Source organism: Candoia aspera, chromosome 7 (assembly GCF_035149785.1).
Source record: "Candoia aspera isolate rCanAsp1 chromosome 7, rCanAsp1.hap2, whole genome shotgun sequence".
In the NCBI taxonomy this organism is placed as follows: Eukaryota; Metazoa; Chordata; class Lepidosauria; order Squamata; family Boidae; genus Candoia; species Candoia aspera.
In genome coordinates, this window is record NC_086159.1 from 4292304 (window position 1) to 4312198 (window position 19895).

Below are 19895 nucleotides of genomic sequence, written 5' to 3' on the forward strand. Positions count from 1 at the left end.
AATTAAATAAAACCCTCCCTCCCTCCCTCCCTGCCTTCCTTCCTTCCTGGCATCCATCCATCCATCCATCCTTCCTTTTCCAGTGGCTACACTAGTTAAATTTATACCCACTCCCTGTGCTTTCCTGAGTACAGTCTGACATTTGTGTCAATATACTGTGCATTATTTGGACATGGTTATAATCTATTTCTTTTCTCTCCATAATATGATAGGTATGTATATCCTCTCTCACTTTCTCTTTCCTTCTGTGCATTTCAAAAAAAGATCAGCTAGTCCCTCAGTACACCCACTTTCAAATTTTTTCACTGCAGGGAATCCACCACAGCAAGAACGGGTAGGAATAAACTAGATGAGCAGCTGCTCAAAGATCAAAGAAGGAAGGAGAATTGGGAGAAACCAAAGTGTGGGGTTTTGTTGTTGTTGTTTATTCATTCAGTCGCTTCCGACTCTTCGTGACTTCATGGACCAGCCCACGCCAGAGCTTCCTGTCGGTTGTCAACACCCCCAGCTCCCCCAGGGACGAGTCCATCACCTCTAGAATATCATCCATCCACCTTGCCCTTGGTCGGCCCTCTTCCTTTTGCCTTCTACTTTCCCTAGCATCAGCATCTTCTCCAGGGTGTCCTGTCTTCTCATTATGTGGCCAAAGAATTTCAGTTTGGCCTTGAATATCATTCCCTCAAGTGAGCAGTCTGGCTTTATTTCCTGGAGGATGGACTGGTTGGATCTTCTTGCAGTCCAAGGCACTCTCAGAATTTTCCTCCAACACCACAGTCCCAAAGCATCGATCTTCCTTCGCTCAGCCTTCCTTATGGTCCAGCTCTCGCAGCCATATGTTACTATGGGGAATACCATTGCTTTAACTATGCGGGCCTTTGTTGTCAGTGTGATGTCTCTGCTCTTAACTATTTTATTGAGATTTGTCATTGCTCTTCTTCCAAGGATTAAGCGTCTTCTGATTTCCTGACTGCAGTCAGCATCTGCAGTAATCTTCGCACCTAGAAATACAAAGTCTTTCACTGCTTCTACATTTTCTCCCTCTATTTGCCAGTTATCAATCAAGCTGGTTGCCATAATCTTGGTTTTTTTGAGGTTTAGTTGCAAGCCAGCTTTTGCACTTTCTTCTTTCACCTTCAACATAAGGCTCCTCAGTTCCTCTTCGCTTTCAGCCATCAAAGTGGTATCATCTGCATATAAGAGATTGTTAATGTTTCTTCCAGCTATTTTAATTCCAGCCTTGGATTACTCAAGCCCAGCATGTCACATGATGTGTTCTGTGTACAAGTTGAATAGGTAGGGTGAGAGTATACAGCCCTGCCGTACTCCTTTCCCAATCTTAAACCAGTCCGTTGTTCCGTGGTCTGTTCTTACTGTTGCTACTTGGCCGTTATAGAGATTATTCAGGAGGCAGACAAGATGACTTGGTATCCCCATACTGCTAAGAACTTGCCACAATTTGTTATGGTCCACACAGTCAAAGGCTTTAGAATAGTCAATAAAACAGAAATAGATGTTTTTCTGAAACTCCCTGGCTTTTTCCATTATCCAGCGGATATTGGCAATTTGGTCTCTAGTTCCTCTGCCTTTTCTAAACCCAGCTTGTACATCTGGCAATTCTCGCTCCATGAACTGCTGAAGTCTACCTTGCAGGATCTTGAGCATTACCTTACTGGCATGTGAAATGAGTGCCACTGTTCGATAGTTTGAACATTCTTTAGTGTTTCCCTTTTTTGGTATGGGGATGTAAGTTGATTTTTTCCAATCTGATGGCCATTCCTGTGTTTTCCACATTTGCTGGCATATAGCATGCATTACCTTGACAGCATCATCTTGCAAGATTTTGAACAGTTCAGCTGGGATGCCATCGTCTCCTGCTGCCTTGTTATTACCAATGCTTCTTAAGGCCCATTCAACCTCACTCTGCAGGATGTCTGGCTCTAGCTCACTGACCACACCGTCAAACCTATCCCCGATATTGTTATCCTTCCTATACAGATCTTTCGTATATTCTTGCCACCTTTTCTTGATCTCTTCTTCTTCTGTTAGGTCCTTGCCATCTTTGTTTTTGATCATACCCATTTTGGCCTGGAATTTACCTCCAATGTTTCTAATTTTCTGGAAGAGGTCTCTTGTCCTTCCTATTCTATTGTCTTCTTCCACTTCCGTGCATTGCTTGTTTAAAAATAATTCCTTATCTCTTCTGGCTAACCTCTGGAATTTTGCATTTAATTGGGCATATCTCCCCCTATCACTGTTGAGTTTTGCTTTCCTTCTTTCTTGGGCTACTTCTAGTGTCTCAGCAGACAGCCACTGTGCCTTCTTGGTTTTCTCTTTCTTTGGGATGTATTTTGTTGCCGCCTCCTGAACAATGTTGCGGACTTCTGTCCATAATTCTTCCAGGACCCTATTTACTAAGTCCAGTCCCTTAAATCTATTCTTCACCTCCACTGCATATTCCTGAGGGATATTAGTGAGCTCATATCTAGCTGATCTGTGGGTCTTCCCTAATCTCTTTAATCTGATCCTAAATTGTGCAAGAAGAAGTTCGTGATCTGAACTACAGTCAGCTCCAGGTCTTGTTTTTACTGACTGTATAGTTGACCGCCACCTTTGGCTGCAAAGGATGTAGTCAATCTGGTTTCGGTGTTGTCCATCTGGTGAAGTCCATGTATAAAGCTGTCTCTTAGGTTGTTGGAAGAGAGTGTTTGTTATGCAGAGTGAGTTGTCTTGGCAAAATTCTATCAGCCTACGTCCTGCTTCCTTTTGTTCTCCCAGGCCATGCTTACCTGTAATTCCAGGTGTCATTTGACTGCCCACCTTAGCATTCCAGTCTCCCGTGATGAAAATAACATCTCTTTTAGGCCTGTTGTCCAGTAGGTGCTGCAGATCCTCATAGAACTGCTCTACTTCCGCTTCTTCAGCATCTGTGGTTGGGGCGTATATTTGGATCACTGTGATGTTAGATGGCTTGCCCTGAATTCGAATTGAGATCATTCTATCGTTTTTTGGATTGTATCCAAGCACTGCTTTAGCCACTTTACTATTAATTATGAAGGCTACTCCATTTCTTCTGTGGTCCTCTTGTCCACAGTAGTAGATCTGGTGGTCATTTGATGTGAAGTGGCCCATTCCAGTCCATTTCAGTTCACTGACGCCCAGAATGTCTATCTTTAATCTTGACATCTCACCAATAACCACATCCAATTTGCCCTGGCTCATAGATCTTACATTCCAGGTTCCAATGGAGTGTTGATCCTTAGAACATCGGATTCGCCGTTCACCACCAGCACCGTCAGCCGCTAGCCGTCCTTTCGGCTTTGAGCTAGCTGCGTCATCACGTCTGGGGCTAGTTGAACTCATCCTCTGTTCCGCCCCAGTAGCATTTTGACCATCTTCCGACCTGGGGGTCTCATCTTCCGATGGTATACCGACATATCTCTGGTTGTACAGATCCATTTAGTTTTCACGGCAAGAATACTGGGGTGGGTTGCCATTCCAGTCTGACCTCTCTGTCATGACCTTCCCGTCTTGGGTGGCCCTTCACGGTTTAGCTCATGGCATCATTGAGGTGCTCAAGCTCCAGCACCACAACAAGGTAACGATCCTTTGCTGAAGAAGTGTGTGTGGGGGGGGGGTTATTTATTGAGAAATGCATGATTGCCTTTTTTTTTTTTAGCAAAATGAAGTGGGATTGCTGCTTAGAATGTGGCACTGCTGCCTCTCCTCTTCAGGACCCATCATGGAGTTCAGCCTGGCAATGGAGGGACCTAGAAATCCATTATGTGCAAAGGAGTCCAAGCCCTTGTCTATCGCAGGAATCCCAGTTGAGGCATTCCTGACTGAAGTCTGTCCAGGCAAAGGGAAGTTCTGGTTTGACTTGGGCCTCCTCAAACTGAATTCATCATTCCATATCTGTCCTTGGGGAAGATGTTTGGCCTTCTTTGAGGCAGTGTCTCTTTAGTCACTTCGGAAAGTGTTATTATATGTATTCGGTAGCTTTAGACCCCCAAGAATTCAAGTAAAGCCTCCTCTACTTCTTTTTCACAACGATCTTCTGACTCAGTTGGACTAAGAAATTATAGGAGTTGAGTAAGAAGAAAACTATTGACCTCAAGCTCTGCCTATAGGTTCCCCAAGGATCGTTGACTGATTACCATGGCAACAGCAGCCTGAACTCCATGAATCTCCCCTCTCTGAGGATTACTATCCAATTTCCATATATATCCATATATATCCATCCCTTATGTCCTGAAGCAAATTTTGATTTTGGTAATTAAATCTGAAGTATGAACATTTATCTCTAAAACGTACACCTTTCACTCTTGCTGGGAATGTCTTGAGAGCCCATTACTATGACAATTTCCATAGAAAGAATAACAGGATACATGTGCCGGATGTAGCAGGAATGGAGTGAGATGACCTTGCAGATCTCTGTGACTTTCCACTTCCTTCTTAGCCAGCTCAGGGAAAGACCTCCTGAATACATTTGTTTAGAATTCTTTGGGACTAGCATATAAGTCACTTAATTCAATGGCATCAGTAAAAACAAATCTTTATATTGCTGTGCTTCAGGCATGCCAAAAAACAAACAAACCATGTTTTGTGATCCTGCAGGAAATATTCTGCAGGAGTGGATCAACTGCAATCAGGTTTGGATCTCATCCTAGGCATCTGATCCAATTTGAGCTTATTTTGGCAGTGCAGCTTAATTGTGAGCTTGCCCAAATTGGAATCCAAAAGTAGATTGAGGGAAATAATGTTGCAATCATTAAAAAACAAAACAAAATATAAACATAGTCTATTAAAAATTGCTGACATTACAAACTTTTCAAGAGAACAAAGTCTGCCAGATTTTAAAGAAACAAATGCAGAGATTTGGCAATATTCCCTTTTAAATTCTTATCTACTTCTGAGTTAGAAGGTAAATTATCAGGCTTTCAGCTCAAGAACATGCAGACTTTTTTCCCAGAAGTAAAAAAGTATGTATTTATATTATATACTTATATAATAGTATATATTCTATAATATTTATGCATTATATACAAGTAATTTTATTTATTTATTTATTAATAAAATATTTATATTTTATTAATGCTATTATTAAATATTATTAGTAATATTTATTTGACTGGACTGCCCTTGTTCAGGCTAGATTCACATTCTCAAGAATGCTCATAAGTGGATTTGCTTTCTCCAATGACTGAAGTTCCAATTCAACTGAATCTCTAGATCAAACTGGCTTGCCATATTGGATCAATAATCGGAATTGAATCATTAAATTGGATGTCTATGAAGTGCTACACTTCTGAAGGGTGAGGGTATATGTACAAAAGCCTTTTCTTTTTACAAATGAATAGACAATCTAAACTGAACTAAATTGAATGGATAAATGGAATCAGATCAGATCCAATTCTCATATTCCTGTCCAGTATTGTTGGTACCTAAAATTTGCCAAAAGAATTGCTAGGTTTCATTCCTTGTTCCAGCCCTGGCAAAAACACACACCCTGAAGAGACTCTTTGTTTATAATAATAATAATAATAATAATAACAACAACAACAACAACAATAATGATGATGATGATTTTTAAAAAGAGAATAAGTAAAGTACTAAGTCAATTCAACCAATCTAAGCATTACTGTGGCCCAAACCTGGCTCACCTAAAACAACCAAATCACTTTGAAGATACAACATCATTATATGTGCATGCATACAAGCAATAATACCATATACTCTGAACCCCCAGCAAAGCTTTGACACTTTGCTGAGCGGCCATGAGCAACAGCGGAACCAGAGTTTATATATCTTTGGCCCACCACATTGCAAAGGCAGACACAGTGGAAAGTACAGTGTGACATTGGAAAGTTTTAGATAAACCCATCCGTGTGTCCTTATTGTTATTTACCCTTTCCTACTAGGTCAGCGTGTCAGCCACACTATCTTTGAGATATGATCAGTGCATAGAAACAATCTGGTTTACTGGGCCACAGATTCCTGATGGAGTCTTCTCCCTGTCGCCACTCAGAGTCAATTCAGCTTGCTGTGAAGGTTTTCCTACAAGGGCACTTTCAGCAGTTCATATGTATGGGGGCGGGGGGGTGCCACCCCCACATTATTGATAGGTAAAGCTGGTTTATGGGGACTCAGGGTACTTGTGCAATGGCAGAAACTGCCTTAGTTCATACCGATGGCACTTTGGAAGCCAAACCAAACCAAAAGCCACCCAGCATTTTGACATCTATGTTCAGAGTTCCTTCTGCAACAGTTGACTGCCAAGGATCCAAGGTTAGGTTTGAGTTCCTCAACATCTTCCCTTTCTTGCCATTGTTTCCTTCCTGTATACCCTATATCTACAAATGTATATTACCAGATAAGAGTTTGGCAGACATCTTGCACCTTTCCTGAGTTGCGTTGTTGAAGATAAGCAACCCAAAATGTGCAAAAATGTGTCGGGCTATTTCGGAGCAAGCAATTAATCTGACATTCCCCTATCAGCCATCTGACCTCTTCGCCTCTCCTATTTCAGCAAACCTTCATAATCTATATCAATAAATCTGATTGTTTGTTCTGTAAAGAAAGCTCAAAGGAAATCTCTCCCCGCCCCCCACCCACCTCCAAGTAACCCTTGAAACTGGAAAAGGAAGTCTTTATTTGTTTAAAATATTTATATGGTTTCCCTTTAACAATCACAAAGTGGTTTTACAGTAAAAGTGTTTCTTCACATCTGTGGAATTTCCTATCCTAAAAGATAGCATTGGCCATAAGCTTGGAGAGCTTTTAAGGGTAATCTGACAAAATCACAGAGAATTAATGTAACGTTTTATTGCATTCAGTCTTATGGGTTCTCAAATTTTTTCTTCCCCTGCAAAAAGGGTTTGCTTTTCCAGTTTTGGTTGCTTTAGAAATTTGTTGGAATTCTCTAATTGGCTGTGCCAATAAAACAAAGTTTAGTTATTGTGGGAAATGGTGACATGTGCTCCAGAAGCATCTGTGAAATGGCATCAAAAAAATGTTCATGCATGGTGGACTTGTAAAAAAGCTAGAAAATTCTGGATCCAGATACATACAGTGATACAAAGAATTTTAAAGATTAACATTCAGCTGAAACCAGTTGTTGTTGTTGTTGTTGTTGTTGTTGGGACATGGACAGTCAACTAGAAAAGTCTCATGGAAGACGGTTTTTATATACAGTAACAGCAGCGAGATTGTGATATGCATAAAGATGGAAAGATCCAGAAACACCGACAACCAAGGAATGGTTGGTGAAGATGACAGAATTTGCAGAAATGGCAAAATTGACTTATTTGGTTAGGGAAAAGACAAGTACATTTATTAGCGACTGGAAACCCTTTATGGATTTTTTGCTGAAAATGGAAAAGAATGAACTGGTGATTTATGGATTTGATGATTAGAAAGCGTAAAATATGGGAAGAAGGGGGTCATGATGTAACCTTAAAGAGGGAGGACAGACATTAAATCTATTTGTAACTGCTGTAAAGCAGATTGGAAGCCTGTTCTTTATACTTTTTTCTTTCTTTTTTTCTTTTTCTTCTTCTCTTTCCCTTTTTCTTTTAACTATTCACCACTTTTTTTAACTTTTTTTCTCTTTTTCTTAAATTTGTATCATTTTTACTCTTGTATAATATTCTTCAATAAAAAATAATTTTAAAAAAGCACCTGCCCCTTTTACATGCATCACAAATAAATACACATAAAAGGGGGACGGACAGGCCCTTGATGACATGGTTGTGGCCACCATTCCCCCCCAGCACCCCTATTTGAATTGCATCTAGAAGTCCACCAGAAACCAATGCAGCTCATGGAGCAGAGGTGTTACATGGGTGCATTTGTGAATCATCACCACCATCACCATCACCACCACCATCACCACCACCATCATCACAGATACAGACAGCAGCGTTAAAGGATCAACACAATCAAAGCTTAGTATTTTTTTTTTAAAAGGCCAGGAAATTAACGTATAAATAGAGTAATTCCAAAAATGTTGACACAACTGCTGAAAAGTTATCTTCCTTGCCCTATGATGGGAAAAAAAGACCATTTCAAATGTTGACAAGCAGTGCTTATCACCCAATCCATTGCTGCAAATCAGGGGGTTTGCTTGGATAATGTTAACGGGGGATTCGGTTTGGGGTTTTAGCACCTCCTGATTTGTCAATTTGCAGTTTGGTGTGTTTATTCCATAACCTCTAAAATGAATTAATTCAATAACCCGGTTAAGCCTGTTGTGTGAAGAGACCCACAGTTTTATAAAAATGAAAACAAAAACATGGCAGACATTGGGAAGAAGCTGCACCAGATGACAATTTTCCAGCTGGTTTTGCTACTTCATAATATCTCAGAGAAGTCAAAACAATCAAGATGGTGGTCATGACTACACAGCTGAAGTCCCATCATCTTTTTTTTTTAAAAGAACTTTATTAATTTTCAAAGTAAAGTTAGAATACCAAACATAGGATATAGATTAGACAGAATACAGAACTCAGGAAAAAAAGAAAAACTATAAAAGTACAGAAGCAGAAAAAGAAAGTGACTTCCACCCTTCTCCAATACAGATATGAATTCATTTACAAATATAATCTCTTACCATTAGTTAAACCTTAGTAACGTTATTTCTATAAAATCAGACCATTTAATCATCAAAACCCAAAATCAAAGCTTCATTTTTTTTCCGACACAAGCAAATAGTCTAAAAGTGGTTGCCAAGTAGAAACAAATCCAGACACAGTATTTTCTCTTATCAGCGCTGCTAACTTGGCCATTTGGGCCAGCTCCATCAGTTTGATCATCCAGTCCTCCACTGTAGGGATTTGCGTATATAAAAGTCTTGCTGCTGAAATCATATATAAAAGCAAAGTCCCATCTTGTTTCTCAAGCTGTTTCTCCATCAGTCCCAAGAGAAACTTTCCGCAATCCTGGAAATACATGGAAATATTAGGTAGTTTTTATTCCACGTATGTAATATGCCACCCCAAGAAATCAATGCCAGGGAAATTGATTATAATCTCCTTTCAAAGATTCTACTTTTTGCTACAGCCACAAGGACTATAATAAAAGTAAAGATTCCCTCAAGTTGAACTCAACTCCTGGGAACTTCAAATTGATTATAGAAGAACAGTCCATTTATTTAGCTTCTGCGTAGGCTGCTATATTTAAAAAAAAAAAAAAAAATCCGTTCCAGCCTGTCTAGTTTGTTCACAATCACCAAAGGTTCAAAGTCTTCCCACCATAGGCAAAATGGCTTGGTTTCTCCATAAGTGCGCAAGAGACATTTTGTGCCTTTTCTAAATTAGGGCTTGTATAAGATGGATGCCAGAGTAAACAGCGTGCATAGTTGGCTTGAGACAGTTGTTTACGTTCAGATCAACATGGCAGCCTGGGCTTCAGCTGAGCTGATTTGTTTTTCACAAATTGGCCGATGTCTCGCAACAACTCTGCCAGCCCAACCCCGTTTTATTCTGGTGGAGTTTGGGCCAACACAATGTTTTGCAGATTCAAGCCAAAACACATACCTGAAACAAGACTATAAGGAAGAAATATGGGCTACCAAGTGTCACCCTTAGGCCGTATTACCTGAATCCCATTTACCAGTGAGACTTCCAAGTTTTGGGATGCCTCCTGTTTACATCTCCAACTCAAGGTAAGCTTAAAAGTGCTGAGGCAATCATTCCTGCAGAAAGATAATATTTTTCATTCCTATTTGAGAAGGTTTAATTGGCCAGAGGCTAGAGGAAAAGAAGCTGATTCTCAAGGAAAATGCTTGTTACCTACTAGGTGGTGTTGACTTTGGCAGGCGTTGGATAGTATCACAAGGGCTGCTCCTTCAAGAGGTCATTGGCAAATGCCTGCCCACTGTATTCCCAGCGTGTGGGACGCTCTGAAAGGGAGGCTGGACTTCAGGCTGAGCTTCAACAGCTTGCTAAAGGCAGTTGTCAAAGGCCCACGTGGGCACCTCTTTGATTCAAAACTGTACTTAGTAGTTATTTCTGCCACTGTAATCAAGCGATGTTATCTACAATACCATTAGCACTAAATGCATTAACATTTCCAGAAGAATACTAGAGCTGATAGATCTACGCCAGGGTTTCTCAGCCAGGGTTCCGTGGCACCCTCAGGTTCCATGAGAGGTCATTAGGGGTTCTCTGAGAGATCACAATTTATTTTAAAAAATATTTCAAATTCAGGCAACTTCACATTCAAGAGGTAAGTTTCATTCTTTATTTTCAGTTGAAGAACACTGTTAATGCATCTATATAGGCCTACACATGAAATGGATATAATAGTTTTGTAACTTCTGGCCTCTCTTTGAGCCTGAATGTGCGGGGGTTCCCCAAGGCCTGGAGAATATTTCAACGGTTCCTCCAGGGTCAAAAAGTTGAGAAAGGCTGCTTTACAGGCTCCAGCCAGATCCAGCCCATTGTTATGCTGGATCTTCTTTCATTCACTTCTCCCCCAAACCAATTTTGGTCCTGTTCTGTTCAATTTTCAGAGTTATCTTGCAGATGGATAGACAGATTACAAGCCCCTTTACTTCATTTCTTTCCAATATTTCATTAGCTCCAAAAGAATAAGAAGGAGAGAAGGCACAAAACGATGTATCTATTTCCTGGACGACCCAAATAAGAGTTCTGGGGAGACGATTGGAGAGCTTGTGAAGAGTCTTGGTGGAATGAGATAGTAGTCAAGGGGTAAAGCTTCTGAGAGACAGAATCCAAAGCAGCCAAGTGAAGTGGGAGGTGAATGGTGGGGTTTGAGGGAAGGCTTTTGAGAGACCCAATCAGGGTGGGCAGGGTTGTTGGATTTCAGTGCCAGATTGATGATGGATTTCCCCAAATTTATCATGGTTGAGGATATCAGTCTGTCCCCTTGGGTAAGAAATTGAAAGCGGTTTGTGAGTTCATGGCCACCATGACAACCATTGATCATCAGGGAACATGTATGAGACCACACCTTAGATATGGGTTTTGTCTCAAAGTAGGCGAGAGGTGGTCTGAGGGTAGAAGACATCACATCAGGCCCCTGTCATGGTCAGATTGATCTCTGGTTTCCATGGAAATGACTGGTGCCACCAACCTCTTCAAGATGTCTGGGCCCATACAATTAGCCCACCCAGATGTTGGATGGATTTGCTCAGTTTTCAGAGGACACTTGGAGGCTTTGGTGAGCTGTTCTGTCAGGGTTCTCTCCTTCCAGACATAAATAATGTATTTTCATTCAGGTCCTTCTCCCAACACATTTCTCAATGCACAGGGGTAGGATCTTGATCTCCAAGGGCTCAGCAGGAGATCTGCAAAAGAGTTCCATAACATACTCGTTGTGTTCGGACAAGATGGTTTACCAAGTGGTTTAAAAAGCTAGGAGGTACATCTGTGCAATGTTCAAAGCTTGATTAAAGGCTGTCGGATGGTTGTTGTTCTTTTTAAATAGCCTAGTATGTTATGCAACTCACCCTATTTGGTTGATTAGTTAATATATTGCTCAAATATAGACCCAGAAAGTGGGTCAATTCAGTAACTGAAAAACATTTTTTTTACATTTTATGACATGGTCCAACTGCAATGAAAATGATCAGTTAAGTTTAAAACAAAAGTAAAACGATACCAGCACTATACAATCAATATACATGATGACATATTTACAATCAACATAAAAACAACATCTGTACAAGTACCAAATCTAAAATGTATACTTTGATCACCTGCCATCTGATTTTACTAATACGATTTCAACATGATAGCCCTATCTAATTTTATTAACTTCCTTTCTCAACATCTACTCATCACTACTTCCACCAATCAACTGTCAGGGTCAGCCTCGCTCCGAATAAGACACGGACTCACTTAATAGGGATTAAGGATTTCCGGTTTATTGAAACAGTTCTGACAGAACGAAAAACGGGAATGGGGGTGCGGTGGTGAGGCACCCTGTTTATACCCTCTTGCGGGGTCCCGTGCTCCTCCACCCTCCATTGTCCCCATTCCCCTTGATGGGTTTCTTGATGGCTGTGTGGGTGTTTTCCCAGTTGCTGTCCTTGTCCTCTTGGTTCAGGTGTGTCCTCGAGGGCACCAGGTGCGGCTTATCACTGCTTATCTGAAGTCCTTCTTTTCAGCTGCATATGATTCCATGGGTGTGGGTGCTTTGGGTGCTTGGTTTAAGCGCTGATTTGATTATCTCCTTCCTCTTTTCCTTAATGATCATGATCCACATTGTGAGGCTCTTGGTGCCTTGCAACGGGGGCATGACATGCTGCCCCCCGAAGATGTCTTTAGGGTGCTGGTTTCTCTGGGTATGCCTTGTGGAAGCATCTAGTCAGTTGTTTTGCTAAGACGTGTTGTGCCTGGACCCACTCTGGGTGTGGGAAATGCTTCCATTTAACGAGGTATTGTAGAGTACCCCTTTGCCTTCTTGAGTCCAGTATCTCCTGCACCTCAAAATGCTGTTGTTTATCTACCATGATGGGTGGGGGTGGTGGGTCTTCCGCGTGCCATTTGGATGGACTTGTTGGTTTCAGCAAGGCACAGTGGAATACCGGATGGATCCGTCGTAGATTGTGTGGCAGTTCCAGTTTGAATGTCAATGGATTGATTACCTCTGTGATTTTGAAAGGTCCGATGAATTTCGGTGCCAGTTTCTTCGAGGGTTGTGAGGTTTTTATGAACTTAGTGGAGAGGTAGACCCTATCTCCCACTTTGTAGTTCGGTGCCTCCGCCCTGTGATTGTCCGCATATTTCTTGTACGTGGTTTGTGCGTCTACTACGGCTGTTTGGATGATTGGCCAGGTTGTCGCCAGCTGTGCCGCCCAGTCGTCTAGATACCTCTAGAATATCATCCATCCACCTTGCCCTTGGTCGGCCCCTCTTCCTTTTGCCCTCCACTCTCCCTAGCATCAGCATCTTCTCCAGGGTGTCCTGTCTTCTCATTATGCGGCCAAAGTATTTCAGTTTTGCCTTTAATATCATTTTCTCAAGTGAGCAGCCTGGCTTTATTTCCTGGAGCATGGACTGGTTTGGTCTTCTGGCAGTCCAAGGCACTCTCAGAATTTTCCTCCAACACCACAGTTCAAAAGCATCGATCTTCCTTCGCTCAGCCTTCCTTATGGTCCAGCTCTCGCAGCCATATGTTACTACGGGGAACACCATTGCTTTAACTATGCGGACCTTTGTTGTCAGTGTGATGTCTCTGCTCTTAACTATTTTATCGAGATTGGTCATTGCTCTTCTCCCAAGGATTAAGCGTCTTCTGATTTCCTGACTGCAGTCAGCATCTGCAGTAATCTTCGCACCTAGGAATACAAAGTCTTTCACTGCTTCTACATTTTCTCCCTCTATTTGCCAGTTATCAATCAAGCTGGTTGCCATAATCTTGGTTTTTTTGAGGTTTAGCTGCAAGCCAGCTTTTGCACTTTCTTCTTTCACCTTCATCATAAGGCTCCTCAGTTCCTCTTCACTTTCAGCCATCAAAGTGGTATCATCTGCATATCTGAGATTGTTAATGTTTCTTCCAGAGATTTTAACTCCAGCCTTGGATTCCTCAAGCCCAGCATGTCACATGATGTGTTCTGCATACAAGTTGAATAGGTAGGGTGAGGGTATGCAACCCTGCCATACTCCTTTCTCAATCTTAAACCAGTCCGTTGTTCCGTGGTCTGTTCTTACTGTTGCTACTTGGTCGTTATACAGATTCTTCAGGAGGCAGACAAGATGGCTTGGTATCCCCATACCGCTAAGAACTTGCCACAATTTGTTATGGTCCACACAGTCAAAGGATTTAGAATAGTCAATAAAACAGAAATAGATGTTTTTCTGAAACTCCCTGGCTTTTTCCATTATCCAGCGGATATTGGCAATATGGTCCCTAGTTCCTCTGCCTTTTCTAAACCCAGCTTGTACATCTGGCAATTCTCGCTCCATGAATTGCTGAAGTCTACCTTGCAGGATCTTGAGCATTACCTTACTGGCATGTGAAATGAGTACCACTGTTCGATAGTTTGAACATTCTTTAGTGTTTCCCTTTTTTGGTATGGGGATATCAGTTGATTTTTTTCCAATCTGATGGCCATTCTTGTGTTTTCCAAATTTGCTGGCATATAGCATGCATTACCTTGACAGCATCATCTTGCAAGATTTCGAACAGTTCAGCTGGGATGCCGTCGTCTCCTGCTGCCTTGTTATTAGCAATGCTTCTTAAGGCCCACTCAACCTCACTCTTCAGGATGTCTGGCTCTAGCTCACTGACCACACCGTCAAAGCTATCCCCGATATTGTTATCCTTCCTATACAGGTCTTCTGTATATTCTTGCCACCTTTTCTTGATCTCTTCTTCTTCTGTTAGGTCCTTGCCATCTTTGTTTTTGATCATACACATTTTGGCCTGGAATTTACCTCCGATGTTTCTAATTTTCTGGAACAGGTCTTTTGTCCTTCCTATTCTACTGTCTTCTTCCACTTCCGCGCATTGCTTGTTTAAAAATAATTCCTTATCTCTTCTGGCTAACCTCTGGAATTTTGCATTTAATTGGGCATATCTCCCCCTATCACTGTTGAGTTTTGCTCTCCTTCTTTCTTGGGCTACTTCTAGTGTCTCAGCAGACAGCCACTTTGCCTTCTTGGTTTTCTCTTTCTTTGGGATGTATTTTGTTGCCGCCTCCTGAACAATGTTGCGAACTTCTGTCCAGAGTTCTTACGGGACCCTATCTACTAAGTGCAGTTCCTTAAATCGATTCTTTACCCCCACTGCATATTCCTGAGGGATATTAGTGAGCTCATATCTAGCTGATCTGTGGGTCTTCCCTAATCTCTTTAGTCTGATCCTAAATTGTGCAAGAAGAAGTTCGTGATCTGAACTACAGTCAGCTCCAGGTCTTGTTTTTACTGACTGGGTAGATGTCCACCACCTTTGGCTGCAGAGGATGTAGTCAGTCTGATTTCGGTGTTGTCCATCTGGTGAAGTCCACATATAAAGCCGTCTCTTAGGTTGTTGGAAGAGAATGTTTGTTATGCAGAGTGAGTTGTCTTGGCAAAATTCTATCAGCCTATGTCCTGCTTCATTTTGTTCTCCCAGGCCATGCTTACCTGTAATTCCAGGTGTCACATGACTGCCCACCTTAGCATTCCCATTGAATAGCTGAATTCAATTTAGAGGTTGCCTACTCTTGTCTTCAAAGCTGTAGCAAAAATCTTGGAGCCTGGGTCTTTTGTCTCAAAGTTCTGCCTAGGAATATACTAGAATGGCTTCAATACATCCATGTTTCTTTTCCCATTGGGTAGGCAGGCTGCAATGGGTGTGATTTGAGGACAGTAGCCAATCAGCATTTGAGAGGCCGTGCAGCCATTTTTGTTTTCATTTTCCAGAATTCCCTTCTCAATATGAGAAGGTGTTAAAACTGAAGTGGGAACTTTGGGGAAAACTGACTATGTAATGCTGAACTGTTGATAATAATAGAAACTAAAGCTAAGCATAGTCCAGGATGATCAGGAGAGTAGAAATGAAGGCTTACATGGAGACATTGTGAGGGGACTTGGTACAGTATGTTTAGTCTTGAGAAAAGATGTTGGGAGGAAGCACATTGGAGTCCCTTACCATGGATTCAGAAGGTGTCACACAGAGCAAGGACTAGACCTGGTCTCTGTCATCCTAAGATGCAGAATATTTTCCACAACAACAACCCTGTCAGGCAAGTTGGGCTGAAAGAAAGTGCCTGTGTTCACCCATTATGCCATATCCAGTTACTGAATGAACTCAAGTTCTCGATTCCCCCAACCCACTGAAGCATAAACAAAATAGATAGGCTGCTTTTGCCCACCATGTTAATACAGAGATAAACAAGTAGGGAAAATCTGCAGAACCTGGTTTCTGGTTACCAGCAGTGGCCATTTTCTTCTCTGTAACAAAGTCAACACTACCTATATCTCTGTGGGGATCTAATCAGGGTGGGTGTTTTTGTGTTGTGGGTGTGTGAGTGTTTTTCTGCTTTCTCCTTGTGCCGTTCATGGGTATGCATAGACTGGGAAGAACAGGGCAGGCTGTGTACACTCCATTCTGGGTTGGGTCAGGATACCAGGAAGGAGAGGAACTTAGAATGGGACCATCAGTCACTTTCCAACTCACTGCCCAACTGCCTCTCCATAGGGTTGCATAGGAGTGGGAGTTTTTTTTTCTAAAAACCTTAACCCTGGTTAACACTAACCAAGCTTAGCATGTTGTGCAAATGCAGCCACTAGCTCTGCCCTGGTTAAATTGATTGTACGAATCCTACCACTGCTTGGTCTAAGTGATAGCATTCCATGCTGAAGGTAGATTTGAATCTGGGTCATCCTGGTCCTCATCAGCAGCATATAGAAGAGAATCTCTGTAGCTCAGGCTTCAACTGTGGAGTCTCTGGTGCTCTCTGAGCCTGGTTGTTGGCTTGCAGACGTTTCATGACCCAACCAGGTAACATCATCAGTGCGAGGGAGTGTGGGGTTTGCTCCCTGTTTATATACAGCAGCTTACGTCAGCAGCATACATCAGAAACTGCAATTCTGTCAAAATGCAGTGGAACACCACCCTGCAAAGGATGCAACATCGTACTTGTTTTATGATGCCTGCATACTGATGGAGATGTCATTTGCCCATAATCCTGGTCCAATGCCTTTCTTTTTTAAGAACTTTATTAATTTTTTCCAACCTATAGATAAAAACTAAAAGCAATGGAGCAAAAGAACCTAAAAAGAGAAAAAAAAACTAAAAAATGTGGAAATACAAATAAAACTACTACAGAGTGACTTCCGACTTTCTACAGCACAGATAGACATAAATCAGTATCAATCTCCTACTCCGATTTAAATTATAGTAAACACTATTTCTATAAAACATTTCAATTCTTAATAGAGCATTCCCTTCTAAATTTTCCCTCCCAGTTAAAGAACATGAGAAACCCCTTCAGATATAATTTTTTACCTATTAAACTAACAAACATTATCCTTCTTTGCTATAATTTACTCCTATCTACCAATCCTGGTCCAACATCTTAACACAGGGAATCACATAGGCCACCCTTCTTTTTGCTCGTCAGGTTAGTTGCCATCTTCAGAGAAGTCCTTCCAACCTTCTCTTTGTCTTCTCCCTCCACTATCCAGGGCCATTAAAGACCACCCTTTTATCTTCAGGACTTCTCCCTTTATGGCTTCAGCTCGAGGCTCAGATGACACAGTGACCCCATCCAGCTTTGGGTGGGCTGATGCAGTTCAGGTAGGAAAACAGTCCCTTCTAAAGCGACTACCTGAGTTGGCGTCTGTTTACCTCTCTCCCCCTTTTTCTGTTTCTCTTTGTCTTTTGCCCCTAGGTTGGTATTCTTTTGGCTGGCATTACCTGTTGAACATACCTCTTCACTTTAATTATTCCAGACAGCTTTTTGGCTTCAGTTGCTGCTTCATGGGTTACATAAATCTAGCAAATGATTACCACGGTGCTAAACTATAATTACTCACAAAGCCCAACATGTCAAGAGGTGTATTAATTTGATAATTTAATAAACACTTTGGTACTCATAAGTATAATTATTACTTCCAAGCTGACACATATTCCATCTTCATCTGTAAGTATGACTATGTGCAAGCTTGTATGTGTTTGTGTGTCTGTGTGTGTGTGTGTGAGAGAGAGAGAGTGTCTGTGTGTGTGTGTGTGTGTGTGTTTGGATGAGTGTGATGGTAGGAATCCATTGTTCATCAGATCATTAACATCTGAAAGGGGCAGAATTTAGCCATCACATAAAGATCTCCTAAAAGGAATCGGGATTCACATGCTACAGGTTGTGTATGAAACTCCCAACAATGATAGTATATTTGTTTGGATACTGATCAAATCATTCAACCGAGTGATGGAGCAAATACTTGCTCTTATTTTTCAGGTTGCAGAGATTTTATTTATGTATTTGTTTGTTTGTTTGTTTGTTTATTGTTCAAATCTCTATTTAAGGATAGATTGCTGTCCTTAAAGATTTTAGGCAAATGTTTTAGATAGACATCAATACCTGGCAGTGGAATGAATTAAAGAGCCTCTTCTAAACTCATCAGACATTGAATGCATAAACAAATCATAAATATTTAGACACATTTGTCATTCAGGGGTGTCCGTGCTGGGTCAAAAAGGTGAAAAAGTAGACACAAACGTACAATCAAAGCCCTGCCCCTTTGTAATATGCATCACCTGCATGGGACACATTTAAAAATGGGCAGGGCTTCAATCATATGACCCCAGCCCCCATCTTGACTTTTTGGACCCTCCTGTGTTGCCTCCATTACCATTAACTTCATTTCAGTTTTTTTTTTTTTTTAACTGAAGCTGAAATAGTTTACAAATCGCATTTCTCAGAAGCTACACTCCAGCAATCCCCACCCAATCTTCCCCCAATTCTTTTTGAGATATTAATGGACGTATATATCTTGATCACATTTTTATATATCTATGCACATGCATTTACATAGAGAAACATGCAAAACTGAATTTGATGGTGCTTTCATCTACCTAAGGGACTGCTTATCTTCATTTTTCTCTGCGTGTCTGGTGCGGTCCAGCAAGGAAGGTCTGCTCTGGGTCCCGCTGAGTACAGATGTCATTTTGCAGGGCCCAGGAAGCACACCTACTCTATTGTAATTCCTACTTTTTGGAATGAGGTTTGTGTGGCTCCCACCCTTATGTCATTCAAGAAATTGCGAAGACCTGCTTCTTCTCCCAGGCCTTGGGGACAGGGTTAATATGGAGCCCCCTTTCTTTTTATTATGTTTTGCTTTATTTTGTTTTATTTTGATCTCATCAGCTTTATTGTTATTGTTATTTTGGTACCTTCCTTTTCTGCTCTGTTGTATTTCTCTTTTAATGAGCTGGATTTTAGATGTAAGCTGCCCAGAGTTGTTCGGGAATTGGGCGGCCTATAAATAAAAATACAAATAAACAAATAACTAAATAAGAGTTTGGCACATTTATTTATTTATTTACTTATTCGATTTCTGTAGCTGCCCATCTCAGCAAGTGACTCCGGGTGGCTTACAACAATGAGACCTATAAAACAATTTGAACCATTTCAATTAAAACAATTCAATTACATGATAAATATACATGGCCACCAAGTAAGTAGCGCATAGATGTTAATACAACCAGGAAACAGGACCATTCCCACGCTCGGGGCCCCAGACCCGGGCACATAAGCAGGTCTTCACGGCCTTCCGAAAGGCCAACAGGGCCGGGCACATCCTGATCTCTGAGGGGAGAACATCCCAGAGGGCAGGCGCTATGGCAGAGAAGGCCCGCCTTCTAGTTCCCGCCAACCGACATTCCTTGGCTGATGGGATCTGTAGCATACCAGATCGAATTGGACGGGCAGAAACAACTGGGAGAAGGCGGTCCCTTGGGTAACCCGGTCCCAAGCCATGAAGGGCTTTAAAGGTGACAACCAGCACCTTGAATTGCACCAGAAGCACCCCAGCAACCAATGCAGCTCATGTAGCAGTGGTGCTGCATGTTACACTTCTTTCACTTTTTTTTTTTTCGAAAATGCCAACCACCTGAAAAGTCTGTTGATAGAGAGGCAAATGTTTCATGTTTCAACAAAGCCATGTCTTTGTCAACCACACGCCCCGAGTCTTGAATTACCTAACTGCACTGCTGCTCGATGTGTTCCTTATCTAATCATCCATAAGATCTCCAAGATGTCGTCCAAGGGTGCTAATATACTTACCAACACTCCCTTAGCACCCTCTTGGTGCCTTCCTTGCCCCACCAGACTTTTTAGAAGGTTTATTTTAAAAAAGGGAAGCATGCTAGCCTCCAACATCCATATTTCCAATAATGCTTTTGAGCTTCAGGTAAGATGACCGTAGATGGTTGCTTTGGTGGGA